This window comes from Oreochromis aureus, linkage group 1 (genome assembly GCF_013358895.1).
Source record: "Oreochromis aureus strain Israel breed Guangdong linkage group 1, ZZ_aureus, whole genome shotgun sequence".
NCBI classification, from domain to species: Eukaryota; Metazoa; Chordata; class Actinopteri; order Cichliformes; family Cichlidae; genus Oreochromis; species Oreochromis aureus.
The window spans coordinates 14,042,828-14,064,932 of record NC_052942.1 but is presented as its reverse complement, the minus strand read 5'-3'; the positions used below and the strand labels follow the sequence as shown (position 1 = coordinate 14,064,932).

The 22,105-nt window shown below is 38.4% G+C and overlaps 1 pseudogene; it reads right to left on the bottom strand.

Moving 5' to 3' along the window:
* Window positions 1–433: 433 nt before the first annotated feature.
* On the bottom strand, window positions 434–16,324 carry LOC120438234 (annotated as a pseudogene).
* Between the last annotated feature and the right edge of the window lie 5,781 nt (window positions 16,325–22,105).

Genomic DNA, 22,105 nt, shown 5'->3' with positions numbered 1-22,105 from the left:
CTGTTACATATTTTTTCGGGGCGGCTCTGATGTCTTCACCGTTTTGTTAGGTGTCCGTATTGACTTGACTAAAAAAAACAAATTAAAAATTAGTAGAAACTTAAAACAGCTACTTTTGGCTGCTCCCTTATTAACAACAGGTCACCACAGCGGGTAACTTAGTTTGTCAGGATTACACCAAACCCACTCCACAATCTAACTAAAAATACAAAACTTTAAAATCTTTAAATACTTGGAATATCTTTTTGTAATAAATGTTCCAATAAAATAAACTCATACAGAGTTTGATCTGTGGACTATTGTGGTATTTTCCAGATCTGAAGTTGCCAATGTAGAACACTGTTCTTAGGGGGGTGGGGGCAGCACTACAGCAGCAGTTTACACAATGAAGAACAACTTTGAGACTTTGATCTCAGGAGAATTTACAACCACCAAGTTTAAAAATTACAAACTTTATTTGGTCAAATAAACTGTCTCACAAATTAAAAAGGGTTTATAAAACAAAGAAAATAGCTATGTAGTTTACATTAACAAACAAAAAAAGGACGAAAGAAAGAAACAGTGAACACGTGACGATATGAAGTAATTATGTTTTTAAAACAAAACAAAAGATCATTGGCAAGGGGACTGAATGTGTACGTGTTAGCTTCACTTCTACAAAGGATCTAGGCGTTTCGATCAATACGGACGTCCACCTCTCGGCCATTTATCTTGGTTCCATTCATCATCCTGCAGGCCTTCTCGGCACTCTCTGGAGAGTCGAATCTCACCGTTCCGCATCCTTCGACTTTCCATTCTCCATCTTGATTTCTGCAAACATTACCTGACCTGTAGCAGAAAAGAATGAGCAATGGCCGAATGTGAAAGCAGAATCTTTAACAAAGTGCTGATCAAATCTTAAATTTCGCCCTTTGTTTTCAGCGATCAATCGTGGTAAAATGCCAAAAGCGCTCCAGTGGTTCGTGAATTAAACAAAGAATATTTAATTCAGTGGTCTATAATAAGCGAAACACTTACCACAGTGACTGAACTTGTCTTTCAGTTTTTGCCATGTCAAATCATAGGACAGCTATAAAACACAAAAATATACTTAGTCATTACATTTGTCAGCATTAATACATTTACAGCTGGACCTTTGTACAGGAATCAAACATGTCAAAGATGACATTGAACTGATCATAAATCCTCCAAGCAAAAATTAATGACTCATGGAAGCACACCACATATTATTAATAACTTTTATTGGATAGCTGCACAAGCGCACAAAGGCCCAGCAACAATATATTTAATGACGTCTAATGAACGTTTATCACGTTAAAGTTTAACTGATCATGTTAGCACAGCGGACTGATTAAAGAAGCAGTAAATTTAGATACACAAATGTCTTAAGAACATATCTAAACAAAAGAGGAATGATGAGTAAAAAAGCAAGCCATTTTTTATTCTTATTGTCTGCATACAGCAGTGTGCACTACTACCTTGGCTTGCAGAAAAATTGATCAGTTTTGGCATGAGAAATTGTAACACAAGTGGTGTTTGCTAAACCTGGACCTTCGAATGCCCCTTTAACATTTTAAACTTTGAGTGGCAGCATACTATAGTGCAAGCACTATGACTACGATCACTATCAAGACTAACTGTATGGGAAGATAAGGATGTCCACAGATGTAACAGCTCTGCAAATCCGAATAAATGAATGTGTTTTTATTTCTGCTTACATTGCGCACAAATATCTGGCAACCTGCTTTGGACCCTGACCCTCTGTCCGACATGCCTCCACCCATGTGGCCCGGCCCCCCGCCGCCATAGCCACCAAAGCCACGGTTCATGTCCATTCCTGACATTCCCAAACGGTCAAAGCTGGAGCCCATTCGGTCCATCGACATATTCCCCATTCCGCCACCTGAGCACACACACAAACAATTTAACCTAATGCAGTTAAGCTTTAACAGGGTCATGTTTGCAGTTTCCTGCACTGCTGCAGAACTACAAAGTCTCATGACAGATTTATGTGAATTGGGACTTTAAAAACACTTTGCACCGTTTATATTAATAATTTATTAATTATATTAATAAAATGTAACCGAAGTGTATCTAAACACTGCAGAAGAGGATTGATTTTCCTCTTCCAAACTTGCTATCACAGAAGCCAATGTCGCCATGACACTGTTTACACAGTGGGTGCAGACTCTGTACCAGTTTAAATTATTAGTCACCACACTGCACGAAGAATCAATAGGAAAGCTTCATTCTTTTGTGAAAAGAAAATATTTTAACCACTGACAAACCACTATACCCCTTTTTAGTCTCTAACAAACAAAGTAATTGTCCATCTACTATAGCATTTGCTATAGTACAGGCAGCAGTGTTCTGAATACTTTCAGTCTAATATTTTAAACAAGCCCAGGATGAAATGGAAGAATACCATAAGGATGGTCAACCAAAACTTGACAACTCCATGATCATAGATTCTATCTTACAAAGTAACGGTAAAGGTTTTCAGGTTTGTGCGGGTTTTTTGGCATACATGAAACAGAAAGTGCATATTTTCTCTGTGGGTTGCTGTGGTCAGCCAGGCACATGGCGCACTGCTGTTTTTTCTTGGTCTTGAAAATGCATCTCTTTTCTCCAAGTACTTTTCCACAAATATGAGTGACACACACAACGAAACAATTTAATTCTTCTATTTTTTTTAACTTCTCATTGTTTTAGAGTAATTTAATTCATTAAAAAAAACAAACAAACAAACAAACAAACAAAAAAACTGTTATATCTTATTCGTTATGTTACCAAAAATAAAATAGGTGTGGTGACGGTCTGTTGTGACATGAGGATCTGCAAAATACACCGATGTGCATGCTAATAAGTGAAAGATATTAATACACTACTTTCTTAATCTGTGTGACAACCATGACCACAAGTTTCCACACCCACTGCTAAGTGTATGACAGTTCAGGAGATTAAGTCGCTGTAATCAGCCATAAAGATCTAAGCCTCTGTTTCTCTATTCAAATGTTATCCTTCCCTGTAAGAAAGAAAACAGAGCCCCAATTTATGCAATGCTGCAAAGATGATGACTCTATGCTTACCACATCATTGTAAAGCTTACCAGCAAACATTCAGCAACAACAAGGCTACCACTTTAAACAGGTAGGAAGCATTATATGAGAGATGCTATTTTTGTTATAGCAGGAAATCCTGTTAATTTCGTTTCATTCTTTATCTCCAAAAGTTGAATCTGTTCATCTGGACATCTTTAATTTTTCCATGTTTATCAATTTACACTGTTTAAGTAAAAGAGTTATATTTTACAAGAAGTGTCATACTTGAAAAAGAATAAATATTTAAACTACTACAGGGAGTGCAGAATTATTAGGCAAATGAGTATTTTGTCCACATCATCCTCTTCATGCATGTTGTCTTACTCCAAGCTGTATAGGCTCGAAAGCCTACTACCAATTAAGCATATTAGGTGATGTGCATCTCTGTAATGAGAAGGGGTGTGGTCTAATGACATCAACACCCTATATCAGGTGTGCATAATTATTAGGCAACTTCCTTTCCTTTGGCAAAATGGGTCAAAAGAAGGACTTGACAGGCTCAGAAAAGTCAAAAATAGTGAGCTATCTTGCAGAGGATGCAGCAGTCTTAAAATTGCAAAGCTTCTGAAGCGTGATCACCCGAACAATCAAGCGTTTCATTCAAAATAGTCAACAGGGTCGCAAGAAGCGTGTGGAAAAACCAAGGCGCAAAATAACTGCCCATGAACTGAGAAAAGTCAAGCGTGCAGCTGCCAAGATGCCACTTGCCACCAGTTTGGCCATATTTCAGAGCTGCAACATCACTGGAGTGCCCAAAAGCACAAGGTGTGCAATACTCAGAGACATGGCCAAGGTAAGAAAGGCTGAAAGACGACCACCACTGAACAAGACACACAAGCTGAAACGTCAAGACTGGGCCAAGAAATATCTCAAGACTGATTTTTCTAAGGTTTTATGGACTGATGAAATGAGAGTGAGTCTTGATGGGCCAGATGGATGGGCCCGTGGCTGGATTGGTAAAGGGCAGAGAGCTCCAGTCCGACTCAGACGCCAGCAAGGTGGAGGTGGAGTACTGGTTTGGGCTGGTATCATCAAAGATGAGCTTGTGGGGCCTTTTTCGGGTTGAGGATGGAGTCAAGCTCAACTCCCAGTCCTACTGCCAGTTTCTGGAAGACACCTTCTTCAAGCAGTGGTACAGGAAGAAGTCTGCATCCTTCAAGAAAAACATGATTTTCATGCAGGACAATGCTCCATCACACGCGTCCAAGTACTCCACAGCGTGGCTGGCAAGAAAGGGTATAAAAGAAGAAAAACTAATGACATGGCCTCCTTGTTCACCTGATCTGAACCCCATTGAGAACCTGTGGTCCATCATCAAATGTGAGATTTACAAGGAGGGAAAACAGTACACCTCTCTGAACAGTGTCTGGGAGGCTGTGGTTGCTGCTGCATGCAATGTTGATGGTGAACAGATCAAAACACTGACAGAATCCATGGATGGCAGGCTTTTGAGTGTCCTTGCAAAGAAAGGTGGCTATATTGGTCGCTGATTTGTTTTTGTTTTGTTTTTGAATGTCAGAAATGTATATTTGTGAATGTGGAGATGTTATATTGGTTTCACTGGTAAAATAAATAATTGAAATGGGTATATATTTGTTTTTTGTTAAGTTGCCTAATAATTATGCACAGTAATAGTCACCTGCACACACAGATATCCCCCTAAAATAGCTAAAACTAAAAACAAACTAAAAATTACTTCCAAAAACATTCAGCTTTGATATTAATGAGTTTTTTGGGTTCATTGAGAACATGGTTGTTGTTCAATAATAAAATTATTCCTCAAAAATACAACTTGCCTAATAATTCTGCACTCCCTGTATTTCAGTTGAATGGAACTCAGTACTCTTCTTTTAAGATCACAACACAACGTGATGAAAGCATATTGCAGGTATAAAATGTGTATTTTCCACCTGTCAGATTACAGGGTTTTAGTTTTTTGATGTTGTTTTTTTTTTAAATAAAAACTCTTAGTAAAATTAAACAATGAAAAAGCTCACCTTCTCAGCGTCCATTGCAGTGATGACCCACACACAGTGGGCATTGTTCTCATATTGAACAGGGTAGTTGGGAGAAGTTATGACCCCTCTGGGTCCTCTTAGGTTACTGCCACAGGTACGAGCTACAAAGGAAGAGAGCAAAAGAAAGAAGGAGCAACAAAGGGCTTTTAAAAAAAGATTTATAATCTGGTCAAAACTGCGCTTGCAGATTCACCTTTTACTTTAGAAATAGGACAAAATGAAAACAGGGTGAGGTAGTGTCAGAGATCAAAATGTTGAAAAACAGAATGTAAGCATATAATATTTACTATGTTTACACTGACTTTAGGCCTATGTGTGTGGATTTGTGTGAATATAATTTTAATTAATAATAGTAATTTATAACCAAATCAATCCAAATTTCTTCCCTTTATATAGCACTTTTCACAAACAGCAAATGCCCACAGAAATAATATAGTTATTTTCCTAATTCTCCAATTACTTAACATATTTCCTTTTTAATGGTCCAAATTCCCATTGTACCAACTTTTAGTACCACCTTGGCCTCCAGTGCTACAGTGTGGATTAATTTGAAATATTAAACAAACCTCAAAGATTTTTATGGGCAGATTAAAGACAAAAGTAGGAACATCCTGTCTCAAAGGGATGTTGAACAAGTATGTAATGCATTTATGTCTTCTGTTTGGGACTTCTGCAATTCCGTATCTTCCAGTTGTCCTAATAGGTCCTAGAAAAGCTTTAATTTGATCCAAGACATGACTGCAAAAGTCTTAATGGGAGCAGAACTAGAGATTATTCTTCTGTATTAGTTTTTTTTCCTTGGCTCCCCATTAAATCTAGATTTGAATTTAGTATCCTTCTCCTCACTACAAAGCCCTGAAAGAGGAGTCTTTATGTCTTAAAGATCTCACTTCTTTAAAATGTAAAGAAACTAGGATACAGATTGGAACAGGTATATTTTTGAGTATGTCTGAAAGACATCATAACATCTTTTCATTCACAGTGCATGCATCAGCTGCTTAAACATGCTTGTCATGCCAAAGGCCAACCTGTGGTAAATATTTTAAAGAAAGTCAACATGAAATGTTGAACCTTGAGACATCCTTTCATGTCTCAAAGAAATTCATTTTTGGATGAGAAAGACACACACACACACACACACACACACACACACACACACACACACACACACACACAAAATATACATAAACACCCTGTATCTGCAAGAAGAGAGGTCAAGGAATCATCTTAGTCTAAATTTGGGTGTTCCTTTATAATATACTAGCGATGTAGAATATAGAAACTATTAGGACAGTTTGCTATGGAGCAGGTGACCAACGTACCTTGCAACTCCTTGTAGTTATACTAAAATGGCAAAAATAACTTAAATCATATTAGAGGGAAAGAAAGCCTGTGTCACAGGAGCATAAGCAGTTTAAGGAGGTTTTAAATACAGATAAGTTGAGAGACATCAGAGACAGATGTCAGAAAAAGATAGAAAAAGAGTAGAGGGTGAAAAAAATGTAAGAAAGGAAAGGAGGAAGGGCAAGCGGAACGAGAGAGAGAGACGTGGAAAATACAAGGAGAGAAAGGGAGAGAGAGGAGGACCTCAGATGACTGATCTGCCTGTTAATTAGAAAAGAGAGCTGAACCACACAGTGATACACACAGCTACACACTCACACAGAAACACATTCATGGCGATTCATCTCAGAGACCAGGTTCTAATTAACAGTTAAGTCTCAGTAGAGAATGAGAAAGGCTCATGGGTTTGAACCCCAAGAGAGTGATCACACAAAATAATACAATGCACAGGAATTATAGTACAGACATTCTTAACCTCTACTTGCTTGTAACAGACTACAGATCTCGATTTCTTCTTCTTATCTCACTTTGTCCTTCCTGCTTTCATCTGTTCATTTGTATTGATATACCCCTGTAATAACAAATATTTGTGTTTAAAATAAAGTCTGGATTCACAGCTTCTATCTGGTGCCAGTTCATGCAGTCTTGTATTGTTGTGAAATTTCTGTTCTTCAGTTGAGATTTTCCTTATAAAGTACTCTATATTTAATCAAAAGTAAGAAAGAAGGTTGTTCCATATTTTGACATTACTGCAAAAGTCTTTTACGAAACTGCCCCATTTACAGCTTCACTAAATGAATAATAAATATAATGCATATTGAGTAAAACCAACATTCACAGTCAATGTCACTCCACAATTCAACTGAAATGAACTACTAAGAATGCCTTGAGGATAATTTTAAAAGAGATTCTGTGACAACAACAACAAAAAAGAAAAAACTGAGACAACAGTAGTGATCCTCAAAGTGTCAGCCACTGCCCCCTGGTGAGCTATGCAGGTACTATAGGTAAGCTGTTGATGGTTTTCTATAATATCTAAACAATATTTAAAAATGTGAATTTTATAGTTAGATGTCAAAGGTTAAATGTTTACATTTATTTTGGAAACAAAATTTAAAAAGCCATAATTAAAAAAGTAGCAGGGTTTGGTTGTCTCAAAGGCAATCCTAAAAAAATCTGAGTATATCTCATGATTCAGTAGCTTCTAGAACAACCTTTATCAGCAAAATGTGATGTAATTGTTTTCTGTACGATTTTATCAGTCTCTCACATTGTTGTAGAAGAGTTTTGACCCACAGTGTTGCTTCACTTTATTGGCTTCCTTTTATGCACAGTTCTCTGAAAGTTCTGCCACAGCATTTCAGGCTGAGGTCCACAGTTTGACTGGACTATTGTGACACCATGATTTATTTTCTTTCTGTTGTAGTTTTGCTTCTGTGCTTAGGATCATTGTCCATTTGTATCACCTAGGTTCAGCCAAACTCTAGCAATGAGACATATGGCCTCACATTTGGTTAGAATACATTTGTATACATAGTTTATGGTCCACTAAACTGACTGCATGGTGCCCATGTCTAATAGCTACATAACAAGCCCAAATCATCACCAGCAAACTGCTAAAGCATTTGCTTTTGTAGAGGTTGTCATACTTGCTGATGACGAACTAATCAGGGGAATTTTGTTCGCAGCATATGGCTGTAAGGGTGCTTTTTCATAGGTTTGTATAGTTCTGTGAAAGCCTTTTTTAAGTGTCTATTGTAAGTCATCTTTGTTGGAAAGGAGTTAAATTGGAGCATTTGCTATAAGGTTGAAAATTGACCTAACTGCCAAATCATCAGAAAATTCTATTAAAATGAAATGAAGTAAATATATTATCATGGTAATTAGAGTTAATCAAAGTTTTGAAAACCCTGCAGAAAATATCAAAATTTAAAATTGTGCACAGTTTGGGAATGGCTGTACTAGAGTAAATGTGTGTTTGTCAGTAGTATACTGTACTGTGCAATGCGGTTTACAACAAGAACACACTAAGCTCAGAGTGTCCTAAGCATTTGAATTCATATTTTCTATAACTGTGTTTTTATTATTTATTTTGTTATATCACTTGGAGGTTATATTGGTGATGTTCTGAGTAATGTTTAGAGACTTCAGCATGAACAAATGCTTCACCCATGTAGTCACTGAGCTATTTATAAAACATTTTTTGAGTCTCATGTTAATTTATTTGTTTTACATAATGAAAAATGATGTCAAATTCTCTTATTAAGAATACTTTAATGTGTTTTTCCCCCCTAATTGATGATTTATTGTTCATTCGTTCATATTTGAACATTTTCATATTGTTCGAGTATGAATTAAAAATCTTGTAAAATAAGTTATACATAGTATTTATGTAAATATAAATAGTAAAAAGAATATTCCAGATAAGCTTTTCAAGAAACCCCTACTGTTTCTAACCATCAGAAATAGCCAGTATCATGATTCCAGGCAGGTTCCTGCAGCCACAGACAGACATGTAGTCACAAATTACACATTCACACATGTGCACATAACCCCACACATCTAAACTTTAACACAATGTGACAGGGACCCTACAGTCTGTGTCTGAGCGCTGGGACTGTCTGCCCATCAAACACACACACAGCTCAAGGCAAATATTGCAGCAACTATGAGCTGTGTGACATTGTCCACTGGACACTAGCTGCAAGTGCAAGTGTGTTTGTAAGTGTATTTGCGCACACACTTGGGTGTCTATGTTAACTGTCTCCCTTTTTATTGTAAAATAATAAGCCCAACAGGATACTGTCGGTAAACATGCGGGCAGCAAGATCCCCTGCATCATTGCGCCGCCACTCATACATTTATTTATTTAGTCACTCAGTCAGAAAGTGAATCATAATTTTTACACATTAACAAATAATAAAACATAATCCGAGCTAACATTATTTATGATATGTCCATAATAATATAGATTTAGCATCTGCAAATACCCCAAAACAACATAACTATTCAAAGCTTGTGAAAATCATGAGACAATATCTTTATGTAAGATATTATTACAAATAGGGAATACACTGGATTATCGCTCAGCTGCCAATGTCAGTCATTATGGAAGCTCTGGTAGTGATTGCTAGGAACAACTCATTTTTTTCATGCTAAGCTGGTTTAAGAGGTGTTATTTTGTTAACCTGACTTACAATTCCTGGCACCATTTTTATGGCTCTGACACACACAAACAAGATGAAGTGCCTATGCCTAATCCTACATGCAAAGTTAATATTGACTAACAGAAACAGCAATCAGTGCAACACCATACCATTTTAATTGCTGACAAAATTAGAGATCTGGAGACAGATTCAGAGGTATGGGACCAGGATTAACTATTGCATGGCTTTAGAGGAGTATTATAAAAGATCTGCTTAAAGATCTCCTCATTTTCATCAACAATCTGACACTCCGAGGAACAAATAATTAGTGTGACCATAGCTGTGCCTGTGTGGCCTTATCCTAATAATGCTAACACATCACCGCCATGCAATTCCCGTGCGATTCCACTGTTATCCAAAAACTATTAAAAACACATTAGGATTACTGACTTCTGCTTTTGCTAATGATGAAAATGTAATCCTAGTTTCATTGCTACAGTGCCTACAGTGGTGGTGCTGCTGATTAAAGACAGGTCATATTTTTGAATGCAGACCTCTGGGGCGATAATAGTTGGTAAAACTTAACCTCTAGTTCACCCAAAGTGCACACAAAAGTGTCATTGAACATATCACTGAATCTGAGGTAATCAGGTTCACACTTCCCCTGCACCTCCAGCTCTTTACATCATACTCAGGTCCAAGGTTAATATTAACTACCATGTGATTTTTGAACACATTAGTCAGCATTAGAGCTTCCTGACTTTAACCCTCTAAGAAAATGCAAAACTTGGGAAACTTGGCTGTTATTTACCTTTTTAATCTTGTTGCTTCATTCACTTTCATTTATTAATTTGAAAAATAATTATGTATCCTCTATCTGTATAAAGTGTATTGTTGATATTAACTGATTAAAGTAAAATGATAGTGTAAGCCTCTTTTAACAAGTTATGTTGCTGTTTTATTCCAGGTATATTTAAGCTTATTTTAAAGTAAAAACAGCCACACTTTTCAAAATTACCATAGACAAGATGATATGATTACAGCTATATTCACAAGTGAAACGATCACTGTGGAAATGAGAAGCGAAACATCTCTTTTATTTGTCGTCACACAGTGTTCAGCCTCCATTTAGGTGCTCACTTTTTGAATGGTACATATGGTTCATTTTGATCATTTTATCCCATTAGACACTTGCTTAAAAACTGGTATGAATATTGGTGAAAAACTGTTTTTTAATGATATCAATATTTTGACCATAGGAAATCTAATCCGATCTAAATATTTGTGACAAATCTGAAGACATTTCTTAATGCATTCATTGACATACTGTTGTTTAAACGAGGTAGTAACTGTTAACAAATTATGCTTAAAAAGGGTTTAAGGGTTGCTAAAAATCTTTTATTAATCTAAATTACTAATTAAACAATAATGATCAAATGGCAACGCATAACCATTATCTTATTTAACAGATTCACTTTGTAAAACATATACCATATGAGCTGTTATTATAATGATGATGATAAGAGCTACTATGATTATATAAGCTATTTGTTTGAATAGCTACATGATTTGGTTTGAGTTGAATGGCAGGTGGGACTTACTTCTGCAGATGGGTCTGTGGTCACTCCAGGCTGCCAGTGTGTCAGTGACTCGTTGACAGGTGATACTTTTGGATCCCTGTAGTACGTAGCTGTCATCACAACTGAACTGGACGCTGGAGCCAACTCTATTTAAAGGGACACAAAATTAAAAACGCTTGTCAAAAAAAGTAAGAAGAGGTACTCTGAGTCCAGTTCTGACTGATACCCCAAAATCATTGTCAGTTAAAAGTGTAAAAACTTGAGAAAAACGCCCTTAAATCACCAGAAAAATGGACTCTTTCAGTTCAAATGATGTACGAATGCTATTCATGGTATAGAAGATGAGGTGGCTGTTAGATCCCTGACAAATAGGGCATCATCATTCTAGATCAGTGGTCGGGCTCTGTAACTCCTCTCTTCCTGTAAGATGCTTTTGTAACTGTATTGTAACATGTTTTTCCTCTGTCATCTGCTTTCTTTTGCTCTCTTTTGCTTCTCTGTTCTCAGCTTGTCATGTCTTCTCTCTATCCTCTCTTATCATTTGTTCTGATGATTCTTGTTTTTCGCATTTTCTCCAACACCCTGCTGTCTAACATGAGAGAGGGACATCGAGCCATCTAAGTGGAAATCTGCATGGTGTCTTGTCTGTAAAGCTTAATGTCTCCTCCCTGCTGACACACACCACAGTCTACCACCTGGCCAAACATTCACAACATGGAGTTTTGGATGTTCATTGGCTCAGCCCTGTTGTTAAACACTGTAGAGTCGTACAGCCAGGCCAAATCTTTCTGTTTACTGTCTTTGTTACATTGAGTTAGGCCATTCACTTCTGCCACAGCTTTCACCAGTTTCGTGATGCTTTGATGGATATGACTTTTATATTGACGCTCACTATTTACCTTGAAAAAAACTAAAATCTTCCTCTCATAGTTACATATTGTTTTTCTATTAAACAAAACATCCCAAACATGCTAAGTGACAGCGAACTTGTACGTCCCCAGAAATTTAAAATCCCATTCTACAGTATGTTGTCCTATTAGCCCTGTTTCACTTCACCAAACCACAATTCAGTTCCACCTCATGTAGCTCAGTGCTTAATGATGATTAGATAAAAACACCAAAGACATCCTTGCCAACAAGCATGCACACACTTGCACATAAATGCTTAGAGAGACACACGCAGGAGGTGGTAATGCTATTTCACTAACTCAAACAACTCCATTAATGGCAAGAGAGTTAGTGAAGTCATACTATCTACCAGCAAAGAAGACCAGCAGGAATCAGAGATTAAAAGATGATTATCATTTCAATTTTTGGGCCTAAAAGAGTTTCAGAAAATGGTGAAAATTGAGCACGTTACATTTCACCTGCCACTGATGGTAAGTGGATGAGTCCCAGGGAGAGATCATAATTTTATAATAGCTCACTCCTGATTAAACAGAATGATGTGTCCCTTTGTACTGATTAGTGTAGGTGACTGACACCATTGAGTGAATAATTTAAAAATCCCCGTATCCACTGAGTCCTTGTTTACTGGTCAAGACTTGAAAATTTCCTTGCCAGTCTGTCCTAGAAGTGGGGCACGCAGTGCAAGCAAGCTTGGAGCTTGTCGCAGGGATGCTGTGCAGTACAATCTAACGACATCTAAAAAGACTACATCAAATGCAGTCACACTGACAGGATGGATAGTGATTTTTTCTAGGATTTCTAGTTAAGTTGATCAACAACCCACAAGACCAAAGTGAAATTTTTGCAAATGTAAATCAGATTGGGATAAAAAATGTCCTAACGCAGCATATTTAGGTGGCTTGACCTAGACACTTGCATAGAAAGCCGCACCCCCATCACTGTCTCTGACGCATGGTCACAGCGAAATGTAAACTCTTATTAATATGTCAGGGTCATTCACTTCAGAGCAGATTATTTTCAAGGACCTCTGTGAATTCTGTGTTTGTTATCAGACCAGAGAAACGTTTAATAATTGTGCACAGAGACCTTTAAAAGAAGTTTGCCAAACTGAAATGAAACCCTTATGTCCTTTTTACTCAAAGTGGCTTTTGTCTAACTACTCCAACATAAATGCCTCATCGATTGAGTGTTTATGCAATGGTTTTCCTGCAATAGATTCTCACATGTTCCCCTGACCAATGACCTTCCCCCTCGTGTTACTCCATTTGTTCATATACTCAACAATAGGAAAAATCAAGGTGGTTTTACATTTTTCCTATTTCAAGAATCTTAATGGCAGTCTTCTCATGGCAGCACTGTAGGTTTGGGAAATGACTTCATCTTCTAAATTATTTTACTACATTTCATGCTTACATATGCCTTCAGACTGCAATAACTCTTACACTTATTTAGCTACACCTAAGCTAGCTAAAAGGTATTTCTTATCTATTTTAGATGCATTCTTTTTGCTATCTGTTTCCATATTCAACCCTTTACACTTCATTAAATATTAGTCTTGTTCAAAGCTGTTTTTTGCTAACATCATTCAACACATATCTGCCAAAAAGGTTTGATACTTTGGTAAATGAGTGATTCTGCCTTGTCATTTCACGTTATTGAGCATAAATTCACAGAATTCACAAAATTGTTCCAGTGGCAATAGAATATCTCAAACAAAAAACATTTTTAGAAACAAAATATTTATCTAGCCGTACATATCAGAGCTATTATTGTTCATTCAATACAAACATATCCTTTACTTCAAAGAAAAACTGAAGAATACTCCACATGTTTACTTCCCCTCCTTACCATTTGTTCTCTATTAGTACGAGGAACATCTTCAGATCTCTGTCTCTCTCCTGCAGCCAGCTCAACAGCCTAACATTTTCTGCATTTAGGGGCATCACTCTTCAGTGCTTTCAAGCTTTCTCCTGCCCACTGTTCTCTCAGTATACTCTCTTTGTTACATTTTGCAGTACTTTCCCGAATCTTCTCTGTGCTGTTACATTATTTACATAATCTCTGGATGCATTAAAGCAACACCTAAGAAGGATGAAAAATTAAAAGCCCAATAATTTTTTAGCAGTTTTGCAATTTCTATTTTTTATCCTACTTTACCCCTACTGTACTACTCCTTCATGCCTTTAATTACTCTGATTAGAATAGTCTAAAGCATAGCCTGTATTGTATGAAATAAACTTGAGAGAAAACTTGTGCAACTTTCTATATCTTGCACAAGACTGCTGTTACATAAAAATGTTTTTATAGGACAGAATGTAAGCTATGCCATATACAGTATTTTGCAATCATATAACTCCTTCATTAAAGCCATAAAGAAATAGTGTAGTGGTCACAAAATAAGACAAAAAATTGTCTATTAGGTCAAAAAGGAACTGCAAAGTGTGTCAACATGTGTCCTAACTCTTGGAAAAACTCCAGTATAAATAATACTACAGAAGTAGCTAAACCAGCCTTTAATTGAGCTGAAAACAGGGCTACATTTGAACAACAGAGTGAAATTAATGAGGTTTACATTATTTTCTTGAATAAAGGGGCAGCACATTATAAACTAGTGTGATACACATTTATCAAAGGATAGAGCTATATGAGATATATCTGTTACATTTCTTATATTCCTCAAATGAGAATATAAGGCCAATAGCAAGACATTGAAGAATATGCCTTATATTAACTGACTCATTAGGGTCATTGGGAAATAATAAGGCAGTCTTTCATTATGCTGTTAAATGTAGATGTGTTCATTAATTCACTTTTCTGCAAGGAGACTTGAGTTTGAATAACATAAGCTGCACTCATGAAATGAGAGAAGCTGAAAAGCCACAGCCATCGTGACATATATGTGGCATTGCTGATTGCTGAACTTACTGTATTCAAATATAAAGACTGTACTATAAGTCTAAATCTCTGTGTAACAGCTGAATTTTATGTATTGTGTACATCAGACAAAGGAAATAAAGGTTCATTCAAAAAGAGGAAGATTTCTATGCCCTTCCTCTCACCTACAAAGCTGTTCCAAACACTGAAGGTTACCAGCTAATGACTGAGGTGAGGGTAAAGACACAGCAGCATGTTCAAAGAGCCTTAAAAAAAAAGTTAAACTTCGCAAGCATTAGCATGAAATACTGGGAATTTCATGCTCCATCTTGCTTATGTATTTACAGATTTTACAAAAAGAATTGAAAACAAAATTGAAAGAACATTTCAAAAAATATATATATATATATATATATGTGTGTGTGTGTGTGTGTGTGGAAACGATTCTAATACGTCTATATTCTATCCCTTCAAACGCCTACGTCCATATGTTTTTGGATAATAGTGCAATTTTGTAGTTTTCCCCTACAAAGAAAAAAAAATGCGGTCATTGACAGCCTGAAGTCCAGAACCCATGAACAACAACATATTCTGTATTTGAGATGCAATGCAATTTAGATATTCTGTTAGTCCTTTACTCCAGCCACCTTCAGTTTGGTCTTCAGAAACTAAAAATCACCTGTTGGTTTGAGATTAGGTCGCTGACTTGGCAATGGAAGAATATCCAATTTCTTTGCCTCAAGAAACTCTTGGGTCACTCTTGCAGTATGCTTTGGGTCATCATTCATGTGCACTATGAACACTGTCCAATCAGTTTCACAGTATTTGTCTGAATCTGAGCAGAGAGTATAGTCCTATACACTTCAGAATTCGTCCTGCTACTTCTATCGACAGTCACGTCATCAATAAACACTAATGGCCAGATTCCACTGGCAGCCATAAAATGCCAAAAAACTGAACCATGTTTGATAGATAATGCTTTGGATGATTTCTTTCCTTCTCCACACTTTTATCTTGGTTTCTAAGTCTAATCTGATATTCAGGTTCTTGATTGTTTGGACCTTGATGTTAACCGAAGGTGATGTGATTAAAAAATATTGACTGTAGACTTTAACACCCACTTCCTTGAAAGCGCTTTGACAGGGCTAAATGTTGTGAGAATGTTTTTCATACAGCAGTTCAGCTGTAGAACAAGTGAACCTGAACTCTAATCAATACTGTAGAGAATTATGTACAGTATGGAGTGCATAATGTTGAAGTTCCAGTAGTGAGGGTGAGGTGTCTATGACGTGTTCAGCAGTCTGATGGCCTGATGGAAAAAGCTGTCTCTCAGTCTGCTGGTACGGGACCGGATGCTGCAGAACCTCCTTCCTGATGGAAGTAGTCTGAACAGTTTGTGGCTGGGGTGACTGGAGTCTAGGGCTGCCACGATTAGTCGACTAGTCACGATTACGTCGACTATCAAAATCGTCGACGACTAATTTAATAGTCGACGCGTCGTTTGAAGCTTTGTAAGATCCCAAAAGATGCAGGAATAAGTAGTAGGATTTAAGAGTGTAATAACGGACTGAAACAGAAGATGGCAGCACTGCATGTACAAGGATGCCAGCTGCCGTTAAACCCCGAAGAAGAAGAAACTGTCCCAGAATTCATAGCGCAGCTCAGCTCAGTTTCCAACAATGGCGGCAGCTAGTTAGTTTTAATGTTACTGTTATTATTCTTTCTGGGTCACAAAATAAACGTTTAACATATTTTCAGGCGAGAATGTAACTGTGTAAACTTCAAATATCTGCTCAGTTTATCAAGACACCACATATTTGCAAAAGCGCTCCGACGTTTTCGGAGACGTCTGTTACCCACTAGCTCGATAGCTAGCCGGGGGCAAGGCTCACTAGAGCCGGTGAGAACACCGGACTCCCGGCAAATCTTTCGCTACTCAGGTTAAACATGATATATAAGCCACTTAGATAACTTAAAAATGTTATTGTTTGGCTTTTTCAGTATTTTATTTGTTCATGAGTAAATCGGTTTGGCTGAAAGTTATAGTTTTACACAGCTGAATAAACGTCAAGCAGACACCTGATTATCAGAAGTGTGAGATGCTCCAGAATATACTCCGGTGTCCTGTTATATTTTAGATAGCAAGGAGCAGACGGCTGCGTTTATTAAACTCCACCAAAACAATCTGCAAATTTCATTTAAATTTAATAAACTATCATCTTGTCTTCATTTTTAGTTAGCACATACCTTAAACACTTAAAGTTGTAAGCTAATGATAGTTATATAAGAGCAGATGCATGCTGGTGCAATAAGCTGTACGTTTTACGTTCAATGGATGCATGATCTGATTAGTCGACTAATCGCAAAAATAATCGGTGACTAGTCGACTATCAAAATAATCGTTTGTGGCAGCCCTACTGGAGTCCTTGATGATCCTCCCCGCTTTCCTCAGGCACCGCTTCCTGTAGATGTCCTGGAGGGACGGAAGCTCACCTCCAATTATCCGTTCAGCACACCGCACTACTCTCTGGAGAGCTTTGCGGTTGTAAGCGGTGCTGTTGCCGTACCAGGTGGTGATGCATCCAGTGAGGATGCTCTCAATGGCACAGCGATAGAAGGTCCTGAGGATGCGGGGGCTCATGCCGAATCTTTTCAGTCTCCTGAGAAAGAAGAGGCGCTGCTGCGCCTTCTTCACTGTTTTGTTTATGTGTACTGACCACGTAAGATCCTCAGCCAGATGTACACCAAGGAAGCGGAAGCTGCTCACTCTCTCCACAGCGGCGCCGTTGATGGTGATGGGGGTGTGTACTCCTCTGCACCGCCGGAAGTCCACTATCAACTCCTTTGTCTTTGCGACGTTGAGGGTGAGATGGTTGTCTTGACACCAGTGGGTCAGGGCGCTGACCTCCTCCCTGTAGGCCGTCTCATCACCGTTGGTGATAAGGCCCACCACTGTAGTGTCGTCCGCAAACTTCACAATGATGTTGGAGTTTCTAGTGGCCGTGCAGTCGTATATACATCTACTTAAATCAAATTCAAGTCAAATGGTTAAAAAAAGAGCTACAAAATTCACCACATTGGGAAGGGTGAAGACAACTGGGTTGCCCGGCCCTGGCCACGAGGTGTCCCTTATGTATTTTTCAGGGAGTTGGCAACCCTATCTGTGACTAAACGGGCTAGCATTAGCGTTAGCATCTGTGCACCGCGCAGCCAGGCTCGGTCATCGTTTCTGCACACATCAGCTCCGTCTGACTCACCTGTCTAAGTCGCGCGACAAGAACACTCTTCACACCAAAGGTGTCCAAATTTCTTCGCTTGAGCTCCGATTTAAGATCAACAACTCTTAATTCCGATATCTTCTTGCACTCGGTTGAAACGGCACTCGACGCCATTTTACCTCAAGATTACGGAATGGTTGCGCGCGCAGACACGTTCCCCTGCGTCTTCTTCGTTGGTTTTCAGTAGTTATTGATTAAATGCTTCGCCGTCATCTATTGTTAAGGCGAATACTTCTTATTTTGGATGCTCCTTTATGAATAGCCACAGCGGATCATCCCTTTCACCCTATCACTAACATTCTCTTCTGTCACATCCATGAACCTCCCTCTGTGGTCTTTCTCCTTTCCGGCTCCTTATTCAGCATCCTTTGTCATATATACACACACACATATATACATATATATATATATATACATATATATATATATACACACACATACACACACACACACATATATATATATATATATATATATAGAGAGAGAGAGAGAGAGAGAGATTAGAAATATATATATATACACACACACACACACATATTTCTAATCTTAACCATTCTGGTCACTTGTAGTGAAAATCTTAATATCTTAATTTTTTTTTTTGTCAACGCTGCTGGCTCCAAACCATACATCATATTGGGTCTCAGTTCCATGTCGTAAATATTCCCTTTATTTCCTTCTGCTCTCCTTCTGTCACAAATCACCCCTGACAGTATTTTCCACATGCTCCACCCTGCCTTCACATAGATGTGTATTTGTTTCATCACTTTGACAAGTAGGAGGTTATAAAACCTTTCCATAACAAGTGACACAGTTTTTACTTGAAGGGTGTACATATACTGCCACAAAGTAATTACTAAGTAAGACAGCTCCTTGTAGTGTTCCTCAGCTGAAGATGAAACAGTATTCCACCAATTTACAAAACCTTTGACTGCCCTGTGGAAAAATTACTTACAGTATATTTTTATGTTACATTACATTATTAAAAGCAGCCCTCTTTAAACAGGAACAACCCCTGGTTTCTTTCTAGCGCTGTGGCCAGGCTTACAGGGAGTCACCACTCTCCTGAGCCTTGTATGGCCTTAGCTCTGAGTAGTAATAGCTAAATGATTTTCTCTACAAATACAATTTTAACTATTAGAAAAAAATTATTAATAACAGCCCAATCACTGAGAGGACCAACTTTAATAAGTGCTATTTATTCAGATTGCTTCTCTCTTTTTTGAGGTCTCTGAACTAATTACTTCTCATGCTTAAAATAATGCCACCATCTCACTCTGAACCTGTCACATCGGTCCCTTTGAGTTTTAAACAGCTGTGCTCTTTTTCTCTGCAGCATGTTGTGGGATATTTTTGTGTGAGATAAGCTCAACATCTAGATCACAAAAAGAGGGCTGTTAACATTACCACAGATTAATCCATCATCACGATTAACGCGATTAAAATTTGTAACGCACTTAACCCATCTGGAGCACAAAGTGACTCAGAATCCCTGAAATGTCTCTGTCAACACATTTCGGGCAGTTTGTCCAAAGTTTGTCCAATCTGCGTTCTGGATAAATGCGTAAAATTTTACTCGCACTAATCGTGATGATGCATTAACGTGTTAACGTTCTGCTGTTTTCCTGTCTTCCTCCTCCACTTCATAACCACCCACTGCACCCACTTCTAACTCATCAGCTTACACTAATTTCATTATTCAGCACATTCAACACTTCAATAACATCAACTTTATTTTCTTCTTCCTATACTCGGTCCCAAGGGAAAGTCTTTTGTCATACACATGCTCAATGCAGCAATAGAGACAGAGGAATAAGATATATATTATATACAATAGAATAGTGCATACAGTAATATGCAGTAGGATAGTACAAAATATAATATCAAATAACCCCAACGAAGTAACAATGTAACTATATCCTGAAAAATAAAATAACTTAACTATCAGTGCAGGTGACTCTAAAAGTGACATAGTATTATGCAACTAAATAAAAGAGAGTAGCAGCATATGATGGGGAGATGAAACAAACATTCAATAAAATACTGTTGGGTGATATTGCACGGTCTAAATGGGAACAGAATAACGTTGGTAGTAATCCTCAGGAAAATCCCCTACAGAGCGAGGAAGAGTTGTACAGTCTTATTGCCACTGGCATGAAGGATTTCCTGTGGCGGTCAGTTCTGCATTTCGGGCGATTAGTCTTTTGCTGCGTGTGCTCGATGGTCCATCACGGAGGCATGCATGGGATGGCAGAGGTTGTCCATAACACAAAGAAGCTTCTTTAGCATTCTCCTCTCGGACACCTCCAGGTTCTCCAGTCTGACACCCAGGATAGAACCAGCCTTTTAGATCAGCTTGTTCAGCCTGTTGGCATCAGCTGTCTTCACCCCACTGCCCCAGCACACAGCTGCAAAGAACGCTTTCTACCACAGCGTGATAGAACATGGTCAGCATTTTCCTACCAACATTGAAGAACCTGAGCCACCTCATTAGGAAAAGCCAACTCTGCCCTTTTTGAAGACAGCAGTTGTCGTGGTCCTGAGTCTGTGGACCCAGTGGTGGACTTTTAGGTTTTGATTATTATCTTATGTTTTAGGTTCATTCTTGTTGGGAATTTCTTGTTCTCAGGTTTTGTTTCTGTTTTGTATTTCAAGCTCCTTTTGTTCTGTGTCCCTGTGCCTGCCCTGGTCCCACGTCTTTATGTTCCCTCCCTGTCGCCATGTCTTGTGTTAAGTTCATGTCTGTGCAAACCTGTTGTATTTCCTGTTTTATTCTTAAGGTCTCCGTCTCATGTGAGTGTTCTCAGCTTTACGTCTGTGTCTCGTCGGCCCTGACTTCTCCCTCCTGTCTCCCAACCCATGATTACTCCTGTGTGTGTATTTAAGCCCTGTGTGTTCTCCTGCCTGTTGCTGATTTGTCTGTGATGTCTTCCCAGAGTCTCCGCTGTGGTCCTACCTGTGTTCCTTTGCATGTCACTCTGTGAGTTTTGGTTTTAATTTCATGTATTTAGGTTTTCCCAGTTTAGTTATTTCTTAGTTCCTGTCCTCACCATCTCCACCTTGAATAAAGCTCCACATCAGCCCCTCTGATGGTGACAGGGGTAGGAGGAGAAGCATGCTTCCTGAAGTCCATGATCAGTTCCTTTGTCTTTGTGATGTTAAGCTCTAGATGGTTTAACTCACACCACTCAACAAAGCTGTCCACCACACTCCTGCACTCCTCCTGTCCATCCCTGATACAGCCCACAATGGCAGAGTCATCAGAGAATTTCTGCAGATGACATCACTGAGACTTGTACCTGAAGTCAGATGTGTAGAGGGTGAAGAGGAAGGGTAATAGGACAGTCACCTGCGGCGCCTCTGTTATCCGGCGGCAGCTCTTCAGCCGAACATGCTGTGGTCGACTTGTTAAATAGTCAGTGATCCAAGCAACCAGTGGGGCATCCACCTGCATTTTCCTGCTCAGCATAGAGAGAGTACCTGTAGTCTGACTCTCCACGTCTAAATGGGACTTGAATAGGTTACATTGTGCAACACCAAATAAAATGCTTGCAATGCTTTAGTGAGTGTTTTTCATGGTTGGAGGCGAAATGGGGTTTGTGACGATATTTGAGCGTTTAATGCTATAAACACACAGACTTCCCTCCCTCTGGCATATGGATGGCTCCCAGGGACGCTTTGCATGTAAATATTCATAGTGTGATGGGATGGGCGATTAATTATTAAGTAAAGCATAGAACTGTAGTAATTGAATTTTTTTTTTATTTTCTGCACCTGAGGATGAAAATTGAAGAAAGGCTGTTGAGAAATAGGGAGCAATAATTATCAAGCAGAACATTCTATTGGTTCAACTACACT